The 25545-nt window shown below is 42.6% G+C and overlaps 1 protein-coding gene across 1 annotated transcript in view; it reads right to left on the reverse strand.

Annotated features, from left to right (window-relative positions):
- LOC141258623 (uncharacterized) overlaps positions 1-25545 on the reverse strand; it is a 43725-nt gene that overhangs the window by 5274 nt on the left and 12906 nt on the right. The gene's annotated exons all lie outside the window — the stretch shown is intronic.

A 25545-nucleotide genomic window follows, 5' to 3' on the forward strand; every position in this document is an offset into this window, starting at 1 on the left:
CTCCACATGGCCGTGCCCCTGAGCTGGTGGAAAAAAATTTCATCAAAAATGAAATAGTTGTATGTTAAATTAAGCCTGGGTTCAACATAAATGTTGTACAGTCTGAATAATGGGATGTTTGGGGATTGTAATCCAACATCCCAGGTCTCATACCAGTATTTGATCAATGGTGGTTCCGGTGGGATAATGTGCTGTGGAACGCACACTGTTTTCCGGTCATGTAATCTAACTAGCGGCGGTGATGTGGTTCCGCTGTTTGGAACGCATCCTGGAACGCATAGTGACTTCCAGTGACGTATTTCCAGGTACTCCTAGACACGCAGCGGTTTCTGGCTATGTCTGGAACGTAAAGCCCGTGCAGCAGAGACGCACACTATGGCTCATTCCAGGCTTATATAAGAAGGGTCTGTTGATGAAGTAAGCTGTCCCATTATCAGGATATGGGGGCTGCGGGGGATTCTCCTCGAACTAAAAAAACGCCCTATCATGAGGTTGGGTCCTTACTGAACCATGTTTGAAAACTTGAAGGAGCCAGATAAGTCGTTTTTGATTATGAAGTCTAATTGGTTACTCCTGATGAACCTTGTAAAAGGAGAAACGCGTCAAGTTGATATTTGTATTGATTAGGCTACACAGATCATGCTTGAGTCTATTTAACCATATCTGATATGACATTGTATAGATTCCTTGAGATTTATTGAACTTCGTATATAGACTGATGAGTCTGAATGGACCAAAACTAAGTCCAGCTGATTATATTAGTGGGATTAATTGCTATTAGTAAAATTCCTAATTATATATTGGCATCAAAATTATCTTCATGCATATGCCCAGTATCAGTCTAAATGATCATATCTGTTGAATAAATCATTATTAGATAATCTATACTTAACATTCTGACAAAGAATTGTCACTATATATATGCCAGGGATGTGAAGGTTTCCCAGCATAGATTTTTCTATCTCCTTTTTTGTATCTGCTGCTAAATTGGACTGATCAGAGCAACTGTTACATATTTTTCCCTACCATTTGCTAATGGGTCTTAAACATTTCTACCTCAATTTTCTGCACTTTGCACTTTATGTATTTTTGTCACTATAGGGTGATATAGGGAAAGCAGGGTGAGTCGTCGGTGAGTGGTGGCGCCATTGCGCAGGATATAGGATGCCAACCTCCGCAGCAAGGTAGGGTAAGGTAGTGCCGTAATGAGGAAAGGCACTCCCCTTCTTTCATTCGTTTGCACTGATAATGTGGTTTGTTGTTTTAATACGTCTCTACAGAATACTGTTGCGTCCCTCTTGCACTACTGGGAGGTCTGCATGTTGGATGTCATGTTACCCAGTACAACATTGATCTACTCCAGGTTTACACCCAGCCTAGCTATTACAAAAAAAAAGGAACAGTTTTTCAAAAGAAAGCAGTTCACTCACCTTCTTCGCTTCAAAAACTGTTTTAACAGCCTCACTTAAAAATATTATTTGATCAATTCCAAAACTTTACACTCAATTTGATGCACTTACTAAAACTTGTAACTTCTTATCTTGACAACTCACTATATGTTTTAGATCCATTAAACAATTTCATAGCAAAATCTATTAATGTTTCAGAGAGTGACCAGGATTAAGTAAAATACTTTTTTGAGATTTTTGTGCAAAAGTGCTTGTAATGGTTAGAATGAAATAAATATGCCGTAAAAACACAATAACACACGGCAATAAAATGTAGCATACGTATCCTACAATGACCCAATGGATCTAAGGGCTCATGTAAATTTCCATGCAAATTGGTCCGAGATCTGACCGTAATGCACGGACTAGCCTCCGGTCTCCCGACCCGAGCATGACAGCCTCATAGAAATACATGAAGCTGTCATATTTGGGTCAGGAGCCCCCTGGCAGTCCGTGTATTAGCTGTCTATGCTTGGACCGATTTGCATGAACATCTGCATGAGCCCTAAAACTTATCGTTTTATTTGCCCCCATAGCCCAAGATCTGAAGGTTTATGAGAATTTATAATTATTATTTATTTTTAGAGAACCATTGATTCCATGGTGCTGTACATGAGAAGGGATTACATCCAAATACAAATATAAAATACAGTGAGCAAACTAACAATGACAGACCGATAGAGAGGCACCTGTCCTTGTGGGCTTACATTCTACCGGAAAATAGGGAAGGAGACAGTAGGTTGCAGCAGCTCCAGTGGTGGTGAGGTGTCAGGGGGTTATTGCAGGCTGTAAACTTGCTTGAAGATATGAGTTTTCAAGTTCAGTCTGATAGTTCCGAAACTGGCGGATAATCAGACGTGTTGGGGCACAGAATTCCAGAGTATGGGGGATTCTCGCGAGAAGTCTTGAAGGCGATTGGGTGAGGAACGTATAAATGTGGAGGAGAAAAGAAAGTCTTGAGAGGACTGGAGATTACGTGTCGGAAGGTAACGGGAGATTAGTTCGGAGATATATGGAGGAGACAGCTTTGTAGGTCAATGTCAATATTTTGTACTGGATACGTTGGGGAAATGAGAGCCAATGAAGGAATTTGCAGAGGGAAGTGGAGGAGTAGCGAGGCAAGAGGTTGATTAGACGTGCAGCAAAGTTAAGGATGGACTGGAGAGATGCAAGGAGGCCACAGAGGAGAATATTGCAGTAATCGAGGTAGGAGATGATGAGGGCATGCACTAACATTTTAGTACATTCAGGGTTGAGGAAAGGACGGATTATGGAAATTTTTTTGATTTGGAGGTGGCAAGAGCTTAGATGTGCGGTTTGAAGGACAGGGCAGAATCGAGAGTTACTCCGAGGCAGCAGACTTGCGGTACAGGGGAAAGCGTAATATCATTTATTGTGATAGATCAGGTAGGAGAGTTAGGTGAGATGGAGGAAAGATGATGAGTTCAGTTTTGTCCACATTGAGCTTGAGGAAGCAAGAGGAGAAGAAGAAGGATATGGCTGATAGACACTCTGGGATTCTGGACAGCAAAGAGGTGACGTCTGGACCAGAGAGGTAGATCTGAGTGTCATCAGCGTACAGGTGGTATTGAAAGCCATGGGAGTTTGTGAGTTGTCCCAGGCCAATGGTATAGATGGAGAAGAGTAAGGGTCCCAGAACAGAGCCTTGAGGGACTCCAACAGAGAGGGGGCGGGATGAGGAGGTAATGTGGCAGTGGGAGACGCTAAATGTGCGGTTGGAAAGGTATGAGGAGATCCAAGATAGGGCAAGGTCTTTGACGCCAAGGAAAGAGAGGATCTGTAGTAGGAGGCAGTGGTCAACTTTGTCGAAGGCAGAGGACAGGTCTAGAAGGAGGAGTATGGAGAATTGTTTGTTAGCTTTGTCAGTAAGTAGGTAGTTGGTAATTTTAGTCACAGCAGTTTCGATGGAATGGTAGGGACGGAAGCCAGATTGTTGGTTGTTGAAGAGCGAGTTAGATGAGAGATGGGAGGAAAGTTCAGCATGGACATGCTGTTCATTATAATGTTACTGTAGAATTATAAATGATACTTGTACAATATCAAATCACAAAAAGATCAACTATACAGATGTACATAAAATAACTGTGATACCATTGAAATGCAACATGCACATAGTCCGTTTTTCACGTACGTGTTATATACGTGTTTTCCATGGATAGAACTTGTAACCATTAAACCTATGGGGTTGTTCACATGTCCGTGATTTTTTGCAGACTAAAAGTACAGGGAAAAAATGTTAATTATTGTCAGGGATCCATCTCACCCATTCAAATCAATGAGTCTGCGAAACAATGGACAAAACATAGATGCCATGTGTGCCACCCTAGTGCTGCCCATATTTTACTGTTTAATGGATAGGAGAAGCTTGGAGATTTTTTTTTTATTTTGTATTCCAGAAAAAAAGGATGCCGCACTGATAGTAAAAATAGACATATGGACCAAACACTGATGAAAATTTGAGCCAGAACATTAATGAAAATTGTTTAATTTTTTCATGTATGTAACAAAATGGAAGTCTGAATGTGGCTTCATTAGAAGTTTTTTTTTATTTCTTTTTCATCCATGTGCTGGATCAGATTTTCATCCATTTTTGGTCCAAGTGTCTGTTTTTACTATCAGTCTGTATCTGTTTTTCTCCTATGCAAAAAAAATAAAAAATTAAGCTTCTCCTGCCCATAATATTCTGCTCTCAGACGACTTATGGATGCCATTCAAGTGCTATGAATGGACTATAATAATAATTTTATTTCTATAGCGCCAACATATTCCACAGCACTTCACAAGTAAATTAAGTGGGAACACGTACAAACAGTAAAGACATTGCAAAGTAACACATATTCACCAGTTACAGGAGGAGTGAGGGCCCTACTCACAAGATTACAATCTATAATATATAATTGGTACGTACTCTATGTGTCAAAAACATGGATAAAACACATACATGAAAATGGACAACTGATTGCGACCTAATAGACATTTAGCATGTATGTTGGGAGATTTCCCAATATACTTGATGAATTTATGGGAAATAAGCAGTGTAAATTGAGCCTTAGGCCCCATTTATACGAGGATCAGTCAATAAGTAATGCCTCCTATTTTTTTCTCCTTTTAATTGGCAAGAAATTCAAATGCAATTACATAGGTTGAAAACCACAACATTAACGATTAATTTGTCACTTTTCAATATAATCTCCATCCATTTCCACAGTCTTGGTCCACCGTTTAACAAGGGCATGTATTCCAGCATGGTAAAAAGCATTCTTGGGACCCACCGTGCACAGACTTTTCTGCATCCCAGTTGTCCAATAATTTTCATCACACTGCCTTTACTGAGGCAGATAATGCCACACAATTCATCTGCCGTCACCCGGCGGTCACCACGAATGATGTCATCGACTCGCTGAATGTTGCTTGGAGTCTCTGCGGTTACTGGCCTGCCACTCCGCATTTTGTCAGCCAATGGTGATGGCCCTTCAGCTGTGTTACAGCGACAAACCCATCGTCTAACAGTACTGACATCCACTGTTGCATCACCGTATACATTTTTCAGTCTCTCATGAATTCAAATGGGCGTTTCACCTTCTGCATGCAAGAATTCAATCACAGAATGTTGTCTAATACGAACATCGATGTCAGCCATTTTGCAAACGGATACAATCCTGCCACCTGTTGGTGCAGGAAGTTGCAATTGCTGTGGATTGGAGAAGAAGGTTTGAGGAATTGTGCCAAATTCGAATATTTAACATAACTACCTTATTTAAGGAGAAAAAAAATAGGAAGCTTTACTTATTGACTGACCCTCCTACATCCCAACCATGTATTTCCCAGATGGACTCATTACAGCATAGATGTCGAACTCAAGCCCGTGGGCCAAATCTGGTCTGCACTGTAATTATATCTGGTCCACGAAAAAATATGTCTACTAGAGCTGGCCTGCCAGTAGACAGCACATGCACCACTAATACCACAAATCTCACGTTTCTGGTGCTGTGCGCTCCCTGGTCACTACAAGGCTGTTTACAACGCGCCCCATAGTAACACGCTTCCCAGTTATGACGCACTTCCTGACCGTCATTTTCCTGAGCCGGAAGTTCCCTCCTCTTCTCCCTACATCAGTGTGCACTCCCCTTGTGCTCTCCTATATATCTCAGTGCTCTCTATCTCCTCCACAAGCTGGGCATAGGTCTGCTACTGAGCCAGTGCGCTCATGTCATGATTTATCTTATTGCTCTATTTGGTCATGTATTCTCCATTTTGTTTTTTTTTGTACATTGTTATCCTTTCCCTGTGTATTGCAATTTTACACTTTTTGTTCACTCCCTACCATCTTGACACTGCGAATATTACTGTTTCAGTGCTGTTTATGTGCTTGTGATGTTCTCTACTTACCTATATTTCCCTTTATTTGAGAGTCATCACACTCTTTACATTCCCCTGTATTCTGCTACCATCCCAACCACCCTAACTTCTCCTGCAGTATTGGGGTTCTCCCTGCTCTAGGCAGATTCTCCCATTTAAATTTAACGCCGAAGTCTTAAAAGGAATCTGTTGGGTAATTTTTGCCTACCCCACTAATAGTATCCTGAAATATGGCTTGGGCAGCCCTTTCAGAATATGTAACTTTTATTTTTGAATGTTGCCCCGTTGTGTTGCTGTAAGCCCTGGAAAATTTATTGTCGCGTGACGGCTGGTCAAATGTATGTTCATTCCAAATGAATATTCAACCCTCCCCCTGCCCATAATCCCGCCCACTCCTCTGCGCCAGCGTCACTGAATCAGGCAGACTGCCATATTACTCGCCCGAGGATCGTATCGCAATCCTCAGGCTAGCTGTCAGCTCTCCTGACATGAGTGTGACACCATCTTTTTCTATGCAGCTGTCACGCTCAGGTCAGGGGAGCATATGACCAGTCTGAGGACTGCCATGCGATCCGCGGGCATACGGCAGTCTGACTGAATCACTGTATACTCTTTTGCTTCCTCCACTGCCCAGGAGCTGTGGTATGATCAGACCATGTTCCTGCACGGTCAGACACAGCCATTACACAGTACACAGCAGGGGCACATTTATAAGATTATCTCAGCACAGGAACATTTTATTTAAACACATCCAATTGTGGAAATTATTATTATTCCAAGATCTATTGATTAAAATGAACTTTTCGTGAGAAAACCCCTTTAAGTTTGTTTCCATATGATGGGAAGGAAAAACAGTTTCAATTGTAGACTTTTTTTTAATAAATACCGAGATTGGCCCGCGACTTTTGTCCAAGTCTATTTGCCTGTTCACGTGTTCTTGTTTTTTGGCAAACCGTGTGTCCGCAAAAAAATCACCTAAACATGGCAGTTTTTGATCTGAATGACGGATCAAAATTACCCATGTAAATCCCGGTCAGCCCAGGTATGACATCTGTGGGCAATCCATGCGCTGGCTGTTTTCAACATTGCAGTGAGTAGAAAAATCTTTGCAATTTTTTTTTTTGCATCAGAAAAAAAATCACTGATCGTAAAACTTTGAGGCACGTATCGAACAGTAATGAGAATCTGATCTAGCTCAATGATAAAAATCAGCCCTTTTTATTTTTCACCTGCGAAAAGAAAAAAAGTCTGAATTAGGAGTTAGTGTCACCTGAATTCGCAGCACAGCGTACAGGAGGTGAAGATTCCTTAGTTGTTGTGTCCACACAAGACAGCATGGTTTCACATGGCGGTCACAAGGGTGTGTCCACATATACCTGCGCTTGTCAATTAGCAACTGGAGTTAAGGTAGTTAGCATAGGTTTTTAGAAGCGCAAAACAGACGCTTTGCTCCAACCCAGGCGTGCAGCCAACTATTGTTCTCTTACATGTGAGGACTCATACAGTATCTGCTGCAATGCCAATGTGCCAACTTAGCTATACTTTGTGTATACTGTGGTAGCTGAATGGCTAGTGAGTGGATTAAGATGTCATGGGTCATTTAATTATACCTTGTAATGATGGAATACCTCCTTAATCTAGTGGTTTATTACTTCCTTCTAATATGTGCTTTCAGTGTGTTATAAAATATAATTGTTATAGGAAGGTCCTTCCCGCTACAGCTAAATTTTGTTTGTGTCCTTTTGTTTTTTCATCTTTTGCTTCCGAGAGACATAACTTTTTTTTTACAACCACATAGCCGTATAGTACAGACCAAAAGTTTGGACACACTTTCTTATTTAAAGATTTTTCTGTATTTTCATGACTATGAAAATTGTACATTCACACTGAAGGCATCAAAACTATGAATTAACACATGTGGAATTATATACTTAACAAAAAAAGTGTGAAACAACTGAAAATATGTTTTATATTCTAGGTTCTTCAAAGTAGCCACCTTTTGCTTTGATGACTGCTTTGCACACTCTTGGCATTCTCTTGATGAGCTTCAAGAGGTAGTCACCGGAAATGGTTTTCACTTCACAGGTGTGCCCTGTCAGGTTTAATAAGTGGGATTTCTTGCCTTATAAATGGGGTTGGGACCATCAGTTGTGTTGTGCAGAAGTCAGGTGGATACACAGCTGATAGTCCTACTGAATAGACTGTTAGAATTTGTATTACGGCAAGAAAAAAGCAGCTAAGTAAAGAAAAACGAGTGGCCATCATTACTTTAAGAAATTAAGGTCAGTCAGTCCGAAAAATTGGGAAAACTTTGAAAGTGTCCCCAAGTGCAATTGCAAAAACCATCAAGCGCTACAAAGAAACTAGCTCACATGAGGACCGCCCCAGGAATGGAAGACCAAGAGTCACCTCTGCTTCTGAGGATAAGTTTATCCGAGTTACCAGCCTCAGAAATCGCAGGTTAATAGCAGCTCAGATTAGAGACCAGGTCAATGCCACACAGAGTTCTAGCAGCAGACACATCTCTACAACAACTGTTAAGAGGAGAATTTGTGCAGCAGGCCTTCATGGTAAACTAGCTGCTATGAAACCACTGCTAAGGACAGGCAACAAGCAGAAGAGACTTGTTTGGGCTTAATAACTCAATGAATGGACATTAGACCAGTGGAAATCTGTGCTTTGGTCTGATGAGTCCAAATTTGAGATCTTCGGTTCCAACCACCTTGTCTTTGTGCGACACAGAAAAGGTGAACGGATGGACTCTACATGCCTGGTTCCCACCGTGAAGCATGGAGGAGGAGGTGTGATGGTGTGGGGGTGCTTTGCTGGTGACACTGTTGGGGATTTATTCAAAATTTAAGGCATACTGAACCAGCATGGCTACCACAGCATCTTGCAGCGGCATGCTATTCCATCCGGTTTGCGTTTAGTTGGACCATAATTTATTTTTCAACAGGACAATGACCCCAAACACACCTCCAGGCTGTGTAAGGGCTATTTGACCAAGTAGGAAAGTGATGGGGTGCTACACCAGATGACCTGGCCTCCACAATCACCAGACCTGAACCCAATCGAGATGGTTTGGGGTGAGCTGGACCGCAGAGTGAAGGCAAAAGGGCCCACAAGTGCTAAGCATCTCTGGGAACTCCTTCAAGATTGTTGGAAGACCATTTCCGGTGACTACCTCTTGAAGCTCATCAAGAGAATGCCAAGAGTGTGCAAAGCAGTCTTCAAAGCAAAAGGTGGCTACTTTGAAGAACCTAGAATATAAGACATATTTTCAGTTGTTTCACACTTTTTTGTTAAGTATATAATTCCACATGTGTTAATTCATAGTTTTGATGCCTTCAGTGTGAATGTACAATTTTCATAGTCATGAAAATACAGAAAAATCTTTAAATGAGAAGGTGTGTCCAAAATTTTGGTCTGTACTGTATATGGGACTGTTTGTTTGTTTTTGCAGCATGTGCTCTACATCTGAATGACGCTGTTATTGATTGTGTTATGGATTAACTAAATAAAAATCTAATATCATTGGACACCTCCTCTGTGAGTAGATAATTAAATTAGCTAGGAGTCAGACAGTCTACTGGGAGACCAAATGCTCTTTTGCATGTTTCCTCGCTAAAAAAGAGGTGTTAATATATGCAGAGGAAGATAATTGCCCTCAGGTAGACGGGACTTCTCCAGTCTATACCAGGGACATCGCATGGGATGATGGAAATGCGATATTCCCATGCCATATCTTTAATAATCTGAGGTCAACACAATTCATAGATCTGTAAATGGGGGACATAGTTGCTTCAGTGGTTCTAAGCGCCGGGATTTTTGGCCTTGAAAACTACAGAAATATAATAGCAACCTGAATTATGGATATATCATAGTCATGTTTGGTGTGTCTGGGAAGGTGAAAGTATGTTAAAAAAATATGGCGGTCATATTATTCCACTAGGAGATTCCTGTGGTAAAATATGATATAAATTAGAATTATGTGCAACACCTATTTTTTCTTGCATACAATTAGCCATCATCCTCTGAGGGGTGAGGGATGGTGATGGGACACATTAACTCCTTTCCAACATTTGAGGTATATACGTCATGGTCGGGAAGGACTTTCCGACCGATGCAGTATATCTATGTCATAGCGATATAACACTGAGTGGCTGTGCGCGGGCAATCGTCACCGGGTGTCAGCTGATTCTGACAGCTGACACCTGGCACTCAGTGTCAGGAGCAGTGCCCGCACTGCTTCCAGCAGTTTAACCCATTAAATGCTGCGATCGATATCGATCGCAGCATTTAGAGAGCAGGCAGAGGGAGGAAGCCCCCTCTCCCTCCCATCGGCGCCCCCATGACGTCATCTCAGAGGCCCGATCGTTGCCATGGTGACCCGATGTCGTCAACCGAGTTTGTGTGTCAGTGCAGCACTGACAGTTTGTAAAGCATAGGTACACTCCTGCATTCCTATGCTTTACAAGCAGTGAGACTGCAAAAAGTGAAAGTTCCAAAGTGGGACAAAGTAAAAAAAAAAATTAAAAATATATAAAAAAACAAACACAATAATAATAAAAATATATATATATTGTACCTATAAATAAATATTTTTATGAAAAAAAAAAAGAAAAACAAAAAAAAAGTACACATATTTGGTATCGCCGCCGGAACGACCTGACCTATAAAACGGTCCCACTAGTTAACCCCTTCAGTGAACAAGATAAAAAATAACACAGCAAAAAACAATGCTTTATCATCATACTGCCAAACAAAATGTGGAATAAAACACGATCAAAAAGACATATGTAAATAAATATGTTATCTCAGAAAGCGTCATATTGTCCCGCAAAAACACAGCCTGCCATACAGCTCCATCAGCAGAAAAGTAAAAAAGTTATAGCTCTCAGAATAAAGCGATGCAAAAATAATTATATATTTTTTCTATAAAATACTTTTTATTGTGTAAAAGTGCCAAAACATAAAAAATTATATAAATGTGGTATAGCTGTAATCGTACTGCCCAAAGAATAAAGCTGCCTTATCAATTTTTCCACATGTGGAACGACATAAAAAATAAAAAAAAACAATTCCTGAATTGTTGGTTTTTGTTCATTCTGCCTCCCAAAAATCATAATACAAAGCAATCAAAAAAATGTTATGTGCCCAAATATAGTACCAATAAAAATGTCAACTCGTCCATCAGAAATATGGAAAAATTATAGCTAAATATGGTGATGCAATAACTAGTTTTTGCAAAATAAAAGCATCTTTTAGTGTTTGACAGCAGGCAAAGATAAAAACCCGATATAAATCTGTTATCGCTGTAATCGCACCGACCCGAAGAATAAAGTCGTATTATACTGCACGAGAAACCGCGTACAAAATAAATAAAACCAATTCATCACCTGCTGTTGATTTGTTCATTCTGCCTCCTAAAAATCGCAGTATGGCTCGGCGCTTACATCAGGGTTTCCGTCTAAATCTCTGAAATACACTACCGTTCAAAAGTTTGGGGTCATTTTGAAATTTCATTATTTTTGAAAGAAAAGCACATTTTTTTTCAATGAAGCTAACATTAAATGAATCAGAAATACACTCTATACATTGTTAATGTGGTAAATGACTATTCTAGCTGCAAACGTCTTGTTTTTATTGCAATATCTACATAGGTGCATAGAGGCCCATTTCCAACAACCACCACTCACCACAGCTGAAAACGGTTTGGCTGATTTGAGAAGCTATAAAATTTACCTTCCTTTGAGCTAGTTGAGAATCTTGAGCATTACATTTGTTTGTTCTATGAAACTCTCAAAATGGCCAGAAAAAGAGAACTTTCATGTGAAACTCGACAGTCTATTCTTGCTCTTAGAAATGAAGGCTATTCCATGCGAGAAATTGCCAAGAAACTGAAGATTTCCTACAATGGTGTGTACTACTCCCTTCAGAGGAGAGCACAAACAGGCTCTAACCAGAGTAGAAAGAGAAGTGGGAGGCCTGCTGCACAACTGAGCAACAAGACAAGTACATTAGAGTCTCTAGTTTGAGAAATCGACGCCTCACAGCTCCTCAACTGGCAGCTTCATTAAATAGTACACGCAAAACGCCAGTGTCAACGTCTACAGTGAAGAGGCGACTCCGGGATGCTGGCCTTTAGGGCAAAGTGGCAAAGAAAAAGCCATATCTGAGACTGGCTAATAAAAGGAAAAGATTAATATAGGCAAAAGAACACAAACATTGGACAGAGAAAGATTGGAAAAAAGTTTTATGGACAGACGAATCAAAGTTTGAGGTGTTTGAATAACACAGAAGAACATTTGTGAGACGCAGAACAACTGAAAAGATGCTGGAAGAGTGCCTGGCGCCATCTGTCAAGCATGGTGGAGGTAATGTGATGGTCTGGGGTTGCTTTGGTGCTGGTAAAGTGTGAGATTTGTACAAGGTAAATGGGATTTTAAATAAGGAAGGCTATCACTCCATTTTGCAACGCCATGCCATACCCTGCGGACAGCGCTTGATTGGAGCCAATTTCATCCTACAACAGGACTATGACCCAAAGCACAACTCCAAATTATGCATGAACTATTTAGGTAAGAAGCAGGCAGCTGGTATTCTATCTGTAATGGAGTGGCCAGCGCAGTCACAAGATATCAACCCCTTTGAGCTGTTGTGGGAGCAGTTTGACCGTATGGTACGCAAAAAGTGCCCATCAAGCCAATCCAACTTGTGGGAGGGGCTTCAGGAAGCATGGGGGGAAATTTCTCAAGATTACCTCAGCAAATTAACAGCTAGAAGCCAAAGGTCTGCGATGCTGTAATTGCTGCAAAGGGAGCATTCTTTGACGAAAGCAAAATTTGAAGGAGTAAATTATTCTTTCAAATAAAAATCATTATTTCTAACCTTGTCAATGTCTGGACTATATTTTCTATTCATTTTGCAACTCAGTTGATAAATAAAAGTATGAGTTTTCATGGAAAACACAAAATTGTCTGGGTGACCCCAATCTTTTGAACGGTAGTGTACGTGATTCAAACAGAACCCCCAGCGGAAGATTCCCTGTAATGAGGCAGATGGAGTTACTGTGAACGCTGTCTGGCCTATGATCCAGCAGTGTCCGTCTTTTTAGGCATGCATAAAAGCGCGGTCGTCCACAGTTTTGTGCATCTCTGTAAAAAGGGGCAACGCTGAACAGAGGCCAGACGGAGTCCAGAGTAACTCTGCTGCCTCATTTTAGTAAATGGATCCTTCAGGGGTTTCATCTGAATTACGCCACTTGGAGACTTAGATGGAAACCCCAATATAAGTGCTCATCGTAAAGCGCTGGATAAATGTGATCCCAAACGTTATGTAAAATGTTCCTAATAAACGCCCCCCCAAAACAAATTCAGTAAATTCTGCGCTCCCAAATCCGAATGCCCCTTCTCTTCTGAGACCCACAATGTGCCTAAACTGCAGTTAGTTTCCACATGTTTGGCATTACTGAAGCGACGAGAGCCTGCCTAATTTACGGGTGCGTGGCTCCAGAAGCAAGAGCTGGGCACAACGTACTGGTCACTACAACGTACTGGTCACTACAACGCCAGTTTGCAATTTTCACTCAGCAACATCCATGGGTATTTCTACATTCAGCAGAAATTGTGGGACAAATTTTGGTGCCATCTTTACCCATTTCCCAGTGTGAAAATGTAAAATCTGGGGCTAAAACAAAATTTTTGTGGTAAAAATTTTATTATTTTTTCTTCACTGCCCAATGGTATAAAATGCTGTGACACACTTATGGTGTCAATATGATCACTGCACCCCTAGATGAATTCATTGAGGGGTGTCGTTTGTAAAATGCGGTCACTTATGGGGGGTTCTGCTGTTTTGGCTCCTCGGGGGCACTGCCAATGTGACATGGCACTCTCAAACCAGTCCAGCAAAATCTGAATATGGCGCTTCTTCCCTTCTGAGCTTTGCACTGTGCCTCAAACTAGTTGCGTACTCAGAAGAAATTGCACAACAAACTTTGGGGTCAATATTCTCCTGCTATCCTTGTGAAAATTAAAAAAATTGGGGCTAAAACAAAATTTTTTTGGGAAAAATATATTTTTTTAATTTTCACAGATCAACGTTGTCAAATTCTGATAGATAAATTCCTTGAGGGGTCAAGTTTCCAAAATGGTGTGACTTTTGGCAGTTTTCCACTGTTTATAGGCACATCGGGGCTCTCCAAACGCGAGATGACACCCGTAGCCCATTCCATGAAAGTCTCCTTCCTTTCTGAGCCCTGCCGTGTGCTCAAACAGTAGTTTTCCCCTACATATGCGGTATCTGTGTACTCAGGAGAAATTACACAGCAAATTTTGGATTCCATTTCTCCTGTTACCCTTGTGAAAATACAAAATTTAGGGCTACAAAAAAATTTTGTCGGAAAAATGTGATGTTTTTTATTTTCACAGCTCAACATTATAAACTTCTGTGAAGCACCTGGGGGTTCAAAGTGCTCACCACACATCTAGATAAGTTTCTACTGTTTACTCACATCAGGGGCTCTCTAAACACGACATGGCGTCCGCTAATAATTTCAGCAAATTTTGCATTCAAAAGGTCAAATGTCGCTCCTGCCCTTCCAAACCCTGCTGTGCACCCAAACAGTGGTTTTCCCCCACATATGAGGTATCGGCGTCCTCAGGAGAAATTGCACAACAAATTTTGTGGTCCATTCTCTTATCCTTGTGAAAATAAAAATATTTGGGTCTAAAGTAAAATTTTTGTGAAAAAAAGTTAAATGTTAATTTTTTCCTTCCACATTCCATTAATTCCTGTGAAGCATCTGAATGGTTAATAAACTTCTTGAATGTGGTTTTGAGCACCTTGAGGGGTCCAGGTTTTTAGAATGGTGTCACTTTTGGGTATTTTCTGTCATAAAGGCCCCTCAAAGTCACTTCAAATGTGATGTGGTCTCTAAAAAATGGTTTTGTAAATTTTGTTTGAAAAATGAGAAATCGCTGGTCAACTTTTAACCCTTATAACTCTTCCTAACAACAAAAAATATGTTTCAAAAATTGTGCTGATGTAAAGTAGACATGTGGGAAATATTATTTATTAACTATTTTGTGTGACATAACTCTCTGATTTAATGGCATACAAATTAAAAGTTAGAAAATTGCAAAATTTTAAAAATTGTTGCCAAATTTCCGATTTTTTCACGCGAGTCACATCAAATAAATGTTACCACTCTCATGAAGTACAATATGTCATGAAAAAAAAAAACAGTCTGAGAATCAGTGGGAAAAGTGTTACAGAGTTATTATCTCATAAAGTGACAGTGGTCAGAATTGTAAAATTTGAAGGTGAAAACTTAGGGGGTGAAGGGGTTAAAATATCTCATCCAGAAAGATTCATGGTCTGACTCAGGAGAAATCACAAATATTGTAGATCTGTCCAAATTTCTGCGGTGTCTCCTCTGCCCAAAGCTCTCAGAGATTCAGCCTGTTAGACATTTCTGTATTTATCCCATTTATTTTTGTACTGTTTTTGTCTTATATGTATCTCTTTTTATTATTTCATCTTTTGTAACTTTGTAACCACTGTACCCTTTTTTTCATATGTCAAATCTAAAATGTAATAAGTTTGGCTATTGCTGTCTTGAAGAGGTAAAGTATAGTCTGGTTATGTTACCCTGTGTTTGCCAGAGTGCAAGCAGTGTACCTGTCTGATGCATGGGAAAGCTGGGTGTGTGTACTAGTGTGTTACCTAGTGCAGGCGACTCAATGACTTAAACGACAAATGGTGGCAGCAAGAAGTGTAGTGTGGATGTGTGAACTGGCTAAGGGGTGAAAAAGACAATTCCGCCATTGTTTTAGGGATTTGTTTTATCCAAAACCCAAATATTTGGGTTTTGTATAAAACTATTTTCTTGACCACTAATATGTTAGTGGTCAAGAAAAATCCTGATAAGTTTATTTTTCCATTCAATCTCTGTGATGGTTTGTTTCTACTCATAGCACTCGGTAGTTTTCATTTGTATCATTTTGGGGTATATGTGATGTTTTCATTACTTTCTTTTGCATTTTTTGGGCAGAGAAGAGCCAACCGACCGACAGCAATATTGGTGTTTTGACTTTTTTTTTTTGCTTTACGACATTAACCGTACAGGTTGAATCATTTTAGATTTTGATACCAAACATGTTTTTGTTTTTCTGAATTTTTAGAAAGTGGTGATTGAAACGTTCATGTTTTTTTTTTGTTTTTTTTTTATAATTTTTAAAAACTTTTTCTTTTTTTTTTTTCCAACCTTTTTGGTCTCTTTTAGGTACTTTATACTGCAATTCAGAGGTATTCCAGAATATAGTGAATTTAAAAATCTTCTATGACCCCATGAGAACAGAAAAACAGAGGTAATGGGAACCTTTAGTAGGCTTTTGGCTTCCTTGGCACCCTGTTGAGGAGGCGGGGAGTGAATGGGGGCCCATATAGACATATATGAGGCTGTTGACTTTGGGTTGGGAGACCCCCAGCCAGTACGTACATCACAGTCTACACTCGGTGTACACATGTCTTATGTCTGCTCCATGGTATACCATTTTCATAACATTCTACAAGATCGAGAAACTTGGTTCCGTAAATTCATCTGACTTTTTAACTAGGAGGGTGATCTAAAAATAATTTGAAAAATCTGTGGCAGTCACCTAGCTGCAAGTGTTCAATTTTCCTGCAGCGCCACCACAGGACAAATAAGGCATTACAGAATGCCTATGGAAATTCATGCCTGAGTAGTTTATGAACTAGCTGATCATAAAAAAGTGAAAAATGCTTCATTAATTTGGAATTCACTAATATGATGTTTCAAAATAGCATTACCAAACCGAACAACCCCTTTTAGAGAGTTCAACTACTCTCTCGACCTTCACTTCTTGATCCACTAATTAAATTGCACTTTTACTCTACACTTTTATGGATAAAGAGGTTCTTGTTCGTATTAAAATAAAACAGAGCTGCAGATAATATAACAAAAAAACTCTACTCGCCTCTTCCTTTCTACAGCACTGACACTCCGATGGTCCTACTTTTCTTTGTTCACAAGCAGCCAGTTTATGGCCACTGCAGCCAATCAGTGCTTCTGTAAGGACATGAACATACTGCCCATGTTCCCCCTTGAAGAACAATCTATTATTGTATAGTGTAATGTGAACTATGTTAATGTTATATTGTGTGTTGCCTGACGATAGGGAGAGTTAGAGTTAAAGTTTGGGACTAGCCCAGAGTGGGAGGGACTAAGATGAAGGGACGTAGACAGTTTCCTGTCAGGACGTGAGATAGGGCTCAGTGTATGTCTAAGGGCTCATACTCAACTGCGAGAAAAACGTGCAAAAAGTGCAATCGGATAAAAAATCGGATTGCACTCTGACTAATGTTAATGATTCCCAGCTCATCTGCGATTTTTTTTCTCAGCTTGGATCGGACTAAGAAAAAAATCGCAGCATGCTGCTTTTGGCCACATATATCTGACAAGACTCGGCATTGCAAGTCAATGGGTGCGAGAAAAAAAATCGCACGGCACACTGACCATGCGAGTGCTGTCCAATTTTTACGCATCCATCTCATAGAAAACCTGGGGGCTGATGTTTATAACCTGGGAAGGGGGAAATACCCATGGAGCTTCCCAGGCTATTAATGTCAGCTCACAGCTGAATATTTAGCCTTTACTGGTTATTAAAATAGGGGACTCCAAAAAAAATGACGTTGGGTTTTAACAACAGCAAAGGCTAGGCTGACAGCTGCAGGCTGATATTAATAGCCTAGGAAGGGGCCATAGATATTGGCCCCCTCGTAGACTAAGAACATCATCTCTCAGCCGCCCCAGAAATGGTGCATCTATAAGATGCGGCAATTCTGGCGCTTAGCCTCTGCTCTTCCCACTTGCCCTGGTGCGGTGGCAAGTGGGGTAATAGTATTGGGGTTGATGTCAACTTTGTATTGGCAGCTGACATCAAGCACAGGGGTTAGTAATGGTGAGGCGTCTATAAGACACCCCCATTACTAACCCCATAGTCAAATTGTAAATAAAAAAAGGCCCAAATAAAGTCCTTTATTTGAAATTATGACACAGATTCCTTTATTGAAATAAGCACTGCCCGCCCCTATTTACCCATTTATTATGGAAAAAGGAAAAATAATAAACAACCAAATTCCTCACCTGTCCGACGAGAAGATAATTCATATGTCCCACAACGTAAATCCATCTCTGTTACATCTGGATACATAGCTGAACGATGGCATGATGCGACCGTTCAGCTATACATCCAGGAGACACTGAGTTGCGTGTGAGAGCGCAGCATCAGTGCCTTGCGGTCATGTGAGAAAGGTGAGCGCAGTTCATAGTAAATGAACTCCGTTCACCTCACTGACGTCAGCACTAGCCAGGACCCACACTTTCATATAACGTGCTGGGGTATAAGAAACGAGTACCTCGCCAACGGCTACCACCCCGTGCCACATTACACTTCCAGGAGTCACATGCCCAATACTGGTATCATTGCGCACTTGCTGAGTGGCAATACTAATAGCCAAATAATCGGACCTGGCTGAAGTTCCCGGCACTGCTGAGTGGACGGGGTGCTGCAGCACCTTCATTCTCAAGCTCGATTGGGTCCTAGAAATCAGATACCACCCAGTGATCATTAAATGCTGCGTACACCTTCACTTAAAATGTTTTTATTCTTCATTTGCTTCCTATATGCAAAGTTCCTTAAATAGTAGATTTTTTTTTTTAATAAAGACTATTCTGCAACTGCAGAGTATCTGTAGATTGTAAATGCTTTACAAAAATGTTACAATCAATCAGAACTCCTGCTCAGTTCTGAGGGCTCTCCGCTCTCCCCTTCCCTTCTCTCAGTGTAAGGCCTCTTTCACACGTCTGGATATTTCAGGTACCGGAAAAAACAGTACCGGAGATGTCCGTGTGCGCTTGTGTGGCATACGTGTGACAACCGTGTACCACCCGTGTTCCGCATCAGGATCACATGTACCGGTACCTGGGAATCGGCGGTACAGTTTGCACTGTTCCCAAGCTCCGGGTGCTGAAGGAATCTCTCATCATTGTCCCCTGCCGGCGCTGTGATCAGCACCAGCAGGGGAAATTGTTGACAGTTGTATTCTGCCCCTGACCTGCGCTGAGCTCAGTGAGCGGTGTCCTGTCACTCAGTGAGCTCAGCGCAGTTCAGGGGCCTGCAGCGAGTCATTTTCCTCTGCTCCTCAGTGTGTGCAGTCGCCTCAAGCCACCGCAGATGCTGATGGAGAATTGTTGGAGAAATGATGAGAGATGCCTTCAGCATCCGGCGCTTTGGAACAGCGCTAACTGTACCGCTGATTCCAAGGCACTGGTACATGTCACACTGATCCGTCATCCATGTCTCATCAGTGTGGGACGTTTTGCGGCCCGTGCAGCGTGAAAACGGACATGTTAGCGTGTTTTGCTCATAGACACACTCATAGAATGAGTTTAGGTGTGTAAGTGTCTCCGGTACGTGTGAAAACTGTCACCACACGTATCAGAGACACTAATGTCTGAAAGATGCCTAAGGCTAAGTTTTTTGCATCTGTATCACATCCGAATGGCATATCGTATGGTATCCGTTTTTATACATCATGAATGACGAAAATTTACAAGACCAAAAACAGTTTTTTCTGTTAAGAATTGCAATATATTTGTAAACATCGGATGCTATACAGTTGTTCTGTATGGTATCTGATTTCGTGTGATATCTCATACGAAATATGGAAGAAACTAGTGTATGTTGCAATTTTGTTTTACACCGACCAAATTTCAAAATGGTAATCTCAAAAGCACAATTGAACAACATTAGTCCAAGTGCCGTCTATATAAAGTCAGTTTTTTCCACAGACAATATTTGGATTGTGTGAACTTACTGTTAGTGATAGCTGCAAGTAGAAAGAGTGAGTTGTTCTGTGATCTCCAGTGTAAAGAGAAGGAAAAGCATGTATGGTCTCAGGGAGGGAAGAGAAAAAGGAAAAAGAAATCAAAAAGTTTTTCAGTCGCCGTAATTTTCCACAATAAATAAAGTCAATAAAAATGTTAGTTTGACATGCAAAAAACAAGCCCTCACACAGGTCAATCGAGGAAAAAAAAATAAAAAAGATATGAGTCTCAGAATATGGCAACACAAAACAATTTTTTTTTTACAAAGTTTTACATTTTTTTTTAACTGCTGAAATATATATATAAAATCTTTAGAGATTGGTATCACTATAATCATACTGACCTAGAGAAGCATGTTGATAGGTCAATGAATGGCATAAAAACAATACTAAAAAACAATGGCAGAATTGCATTTTTTTTCACCATTTCACAGCACTTTAGGATATTACTATATATAGTTATATAAATGGTGTAAATCAAAACTACAACCTTGTTCCGCAAAATAACAAGCCCTCATACGGCTACATCTACGGAGAAATAATAAGATTATGGCTCTCGGAAAATGTGGAGGGAAAAAGAAAAGTGCAAAAAACCCTAAAAATTTGTAAGGTGTTTATGGGGTTAAGGAGTCAGGTCGCCCTTCCCTATGATCTCAGTTGATCATATTGGTCCTTGTTCTGATACAAATTGAGTCCAGAAAGCAGTTCAGCCTAAAGAAAGGATAATGATATGGATTGTTAGAAAAGGACGGCGACAGGTCTAATACAGAGGAAGAAATAGTGCCGGGGGAAGAGCTGATGGAGGATAATGGCTGACCGATATGCAATAGCTGAAGCCATACATAAAAATGAATGTTGCAAAGAAAGCAATCACGATCTGAGGAATGAAAGAAAAATAGAACAATTTGGCAGCTGCCGACTTGAAGGATTAATTCCCTTTAACATGTCATGAAATGTTCTGCTGCAATAGGGGAGCATAATAAGATGGAGACATTGCAATGTATTTGTTTTTATCTTTTAATGGTGTGATTCAGAAGGAGCCGATGTTAACATATTGATAGGCATTTTTATTATTTTTAAGGCAGTGGTTATTGAGCAAAACCAAAATCACCTAGGCAACTCAGACACAGAAAACACGTCTCGGGCTCAACGGTGAAGGCATCTGAAGGCACCTTGTATCATGAATTATCTGGGTGGCAGGAGGGCAGACAACACGACCTTCAGCAAAAAAAAAAAAAAAAATCTACAGGGACCCCAAAAATATGACTTTTATTATGATTTAGGCGAAAAAAGGAGCAAAACACATAATGTCAATATCTAAAAACGTCACATTCAAATGTTAGATCCTGATTATGGCAGATATAAGCAGCACAACATACCATAGATGCTACTTATCTCTTTATGCAGAAGTCCACCACGGATTGCTTTTGCAGGAAGTTTCTTATTATGTGGCAACCACTGATTGACTGACATGTATTGTTACCTCTCTCTTTAAAGGGTTATTTTCAAGTTCTTGAACAGGTAAAGTTGCAAAGTGCTTATTATAACTTTGCAATTTACATATTCTCAAAAACGGAGGAATTTTTAATGCAATAGTTTACCACTTGTTCCCTGAGTTAACGGCTTCCACTACAGTCTACCTACAGTTGTCAGTCTCCTAGTTAAAGAGCACAGCGCTTGCAAGCTCTATAATAAAGAGCTGCTCTGAAGCTGAACGGATCACTGGATGGATGCTGCTTGTAACATTGGCGATAGCACAGTTCTAGCCGTTTGCCGTTCTACTGAAAATCAATCGTGATACATCCCCTTTAAAGGGAATCTGTCAGCAGGTTTTTGCTATGCAATCTGAGTACAGAATGAGGTAGGGGTTAAAACACAGAATTCAGCTATGTGTCACTTATCAAGCTGTGGGCTTTTATTTTCTTACAGTGAAGGTTTTATCACCAGGACATTATCATTGCTATGACTATCTGGCACGTAAGCAGTCGTTCGTCTACACCCCTTCCTGTGATAAGCAGCTCACTGTCAATAGACTATGTACATACAGAGCCTGGTGTGGGTGGGGTTAGCTTACTCAGCTCTGCTGTATCCTTCATCTAAGAACTCTGATTGTATCACAACTGCTGCACCCAGTAATCTAAGTGATACATTGTTGGATTCCGGGTCTCTTTGCCTACATCATGATGCTCTCAGATGAAGTACCAAAAACCTGCTGACAGATTCCCTTTAAGAGTTTCTTCAGCAGCTACAGTTTGGAGCAACAATACAATACACAATTCAGCTGCTGCAGACCTTTCTTTTCTTTTTAAGAGGATGAGTAATTTTCATTACAATAGTGGATAGCGAATGGCACTTTACTCCTTAAAAGAGGTTCTGCAGTGGCTGTAGTGTATTATAATAAATACAGTGCTGCTCACCATTATTGCCACCCCTTCATTTTTTTCATAGACTGTACAATATCTTCAGAAATAAATGGAAATGTACCAAAGTTATATCCGCAGGATTTTTTAATTAGTGGTCCAAAGTGTGTTTGTTTTTTTTCTTTCTCGCTTGGTTCATGGATCTGTAGCACCCCGAGGGCTCGGCTGCTGCAGGGGTATTGCACCTCAGACCAGAGGTGTGATATTCCACTCCCGGGTAAGGATGGAGTGTGGACCAGGGCTCAGTAGGCTGCATGCACCACACACACCCCATTTCCGAGGAACAGACCAACGGTGCTCCCACTAGACAGAGTGCAGGCACGACAGCTTCTGTTCCTGGCTGGAGTGGGGAGGGGGAGGAAAACCCAGTGGTGTAGGAGCAGATAGGGGTGGGTTTCTGGGCATAGGTAGGAGCCCATTGGTTGCTAGTCACCTGGGCTCGGGTGTCAGACGGAGGTATATAAGGTGGGCACCATCTTAGATCAGGGTCAGTTCAGAGAGGAGCTCAGCCAGAGAGGGCTGACAGGGAGCTGTGGCTCAGTCTGGGCCCAGCTCCTGAGCCAGGCCTGGAGTAGAGGCCTGAGACAGCAGAGAGGGAGAGAGGAGAAGGAACGGAAAAGGAAAGTAAGAAAGGAACTGGAACAGAGGAGAAAGGAAGCAAGGAACACAGAGAAAGGCCCAGAGACACGAAGGCAGAAGGAACCCCAGATTCTCAGAGGAGATACTGGGTGAAGGGTTGGCAGAGCAGGGTACCGGAACCCGAATTGGTGGAGGCGACTAATCCTCAGCCAAAACCGGAGGTTGTCACCACATCTTGGTGCGACCCCTCACTACATCCACCAGAAAGGCATACCGCATAGGGTCAGGGAAACCGGAGAGAGGTTTCACCAACAGAAGGCCCGAGGAAGCTGGACAAAGGTGGGTCACTGGTGGGGACGGCCAGTAGAAAGGAAGAGAGGGGAGCTCTGAACCGCACTCTGGAATTGCCTGGGAGTTGACCGAGTCCCTCACCTGGTGGACGCAGCACGGCTCGGGCGGTCACTGCTGGCCGAAGTGATCTGAACAACAACAGTGAGTAAAGCTTTGGAAACTGCACCACAAGTCTCTGTGTTTCATCGCCGCACCAGCACCATCAGTACTGGGACCCTCACACCATCACTACCACCATCATCCACATTAGCTGCCCTGAGGCAATACTTCTCCCGTGGGGAGTCATCCCATACTCAGCTGCGCAAACAACATCAGCCTCAGTGGTCTGCAGCGCAGCGGCGGTCCCCACTGACCGCAATCCACAGGTGGCGTAGTCGGACACTTATTACCATACAAATAGACTGCCACTGGTTTGACCACCCTGGGCACGGACCGGGTCACCGCCACGGAGAACTACAACCCCCAGCGATCCGGCTCCGGGTATTCCCCCTGCACAGCAGCAGCGCACAGGCCCAGGGGGCGCGTCAACTTTGGCGTAGTCGGCAGGATCGTTACCAACCCGCCACAAACGGGTATTGCGTGCCTGAAGAAAATTGTACATGTACCTGGAAAAGAAGTCTCCCGCCATTTCCCGAAGTTTCCCGCCGTCCGGAGTCGTTTCCCGCCATCCGGAGCCGATTCCCGCCATCGGACGCCATCTAGGGTCGTTTCTCGCCATCGGACGCCATCTTGGGTCGTTTCCCGCCATCCGCAGTCGTTTTCCCGCCATCGGGCGCCATCTTCGGGACGCCGCGCGGGAAGAAGAGGGGCGTGGACGCCGAAAGCGCGCGAGATCTGAAGCTCCGCCCCACGCACTGACGCTGCGTAAGGTCCTGGAAGGGAGAGGGAGCGACGCTGACGTCACAGGAGCGCGACGCAAGGTCCTCAACCCCGACGATCGACTGCGGAGCCGCGGCCTACAGAAGAGGATCGCCGGAAGGTAGGCCACGGTTAACCAGGGGGGAGGAGGACACCAGGAACGGAGAGCAAGATGGCGGACCGGCAGCAGACTAAGCTGCCCAGCATCGGCAGTGCCCCAGCCGTCGCGGGCCCCGACCAGCGCCAGGAGAAGACGCGTGATGCAGGAGCGGTCGCGGGAGCAGGTAAGAGGAGTCTCCCTGTCCCGGACGCTGCCAGCATCAGCCTGCTCCCGGGCCCCCTGGTGGAGCCGCCACTCCCGGGCGCTGCAGACACCGACCTGCTCCAGACCCCGCAACAAGCCCTGCAGCCGAGCCCTCCAGCCCTGGGCACAGACACCACCAGCCCGCGCCCAGGCCCAAAGTCGCACACTCTGACCCCGGGCATCATAAACGGCGGCCCTCTCCAGGCCCGGTCGCAAGGCCTGAACTCCCCAGGCGCAAAAGGACTGTACACCCTCCACGTCAACCGGCTAACCGAGGAAGAGCTACAGTACCACCAGTACGAGGAAAGTCAAGAGGACCCGGACGGGTCTGAAGATTATGAGGAAGGTGCGCAAGGAGGACACCGTTACTAATGAGCGGTAAAGTGTAACTGTATATAGTTACCCGTAAGGGTATAGAAACTGTTGCTGAGTGGAGTGTGGTCCCCGTTGGGACTGTTACCGGTTTGAAAAGTTGCCCTATTCCCTAAGTTATCTGGCTGAGGACTGAGAGCAGCCATCCCTCTTCCCTACCTGGCTGAGGACTGAGAGCAGCCATCTCCCTAATAGAAAAATGGACACCTGGTCGCAAGTTGCACAGTGGCCAGTGAAGAAGAGAATTTACTAAAATGTTTTACCAGAAAAAGTTTGATATGCTGAATGGTTTTATATGCTGCTAGAAAATGTTATATGACAAAAGAGTTCCAGTAATATTAAAAGTGCAGTATAATGTCTAGTAAAGAGAAAGTGTTTCCCATAAAGGGAAGTTGAATAATGCCGGCCGGTTTCTAATGTGAAAAGTTTTGAAAAAGTATTGCATGTTTTTGAATTGTCTTTGCTCTTTTCCAGCCCGAGGACGTGCTGTGATTTACCAGGGGGGAATGTAGCACCCCGAGGGCTCGGCTGCTGCAGGGGTATTGCACCTCAGACCAGAGGTGTGATATTCCACTCCCGGGTAAGGATGGAGTGTGGACCAGGGCTCAGTAGGCTGCATGCACCACACACACCCCATTTCCGAGGAACAGACCAACGGTGCTCCCACTAGACAGAGTGCAGGCACGACAGCTTCTGTTCCTGGCTGGAGTGGGGAGGGGGAGGAAAACCCAGTGGTGTAGGAGCAGATAGGGGTGGGTTTCTGGGCATAGGTAGGAGCCCATTGGTTGCTAGTCACCTGGGCTCGGGTGTCAGAAGGAGGTATATAAGGTGGGCACCATCTTAGATCAGGGTCAGTTCAGAGAGGAGCTCAGCCAGAGAGGGCTGACCGGGAGCTGTGGCTCAGTCTGGGCCCAGCTCC

The sequence above is a fragment of the Phyllobates terribilis genome, unplaced genomic scaffold, assembly GCF_046119375.1.
Source record: "Phyllobates terribilis strain yellow unplaced genomic scaffold, ASM4611937v1 Scaffold_3__8_contigs__length_932513732, whole genome shotgun sequence".
Taxonomy (NCBI): domain Eukaryota; kingdom Metazoa; phylum Chordata; class Amphibia; order Anura; family Dendrobatidae; genus Phyllobates; species Phyllobates terribilis.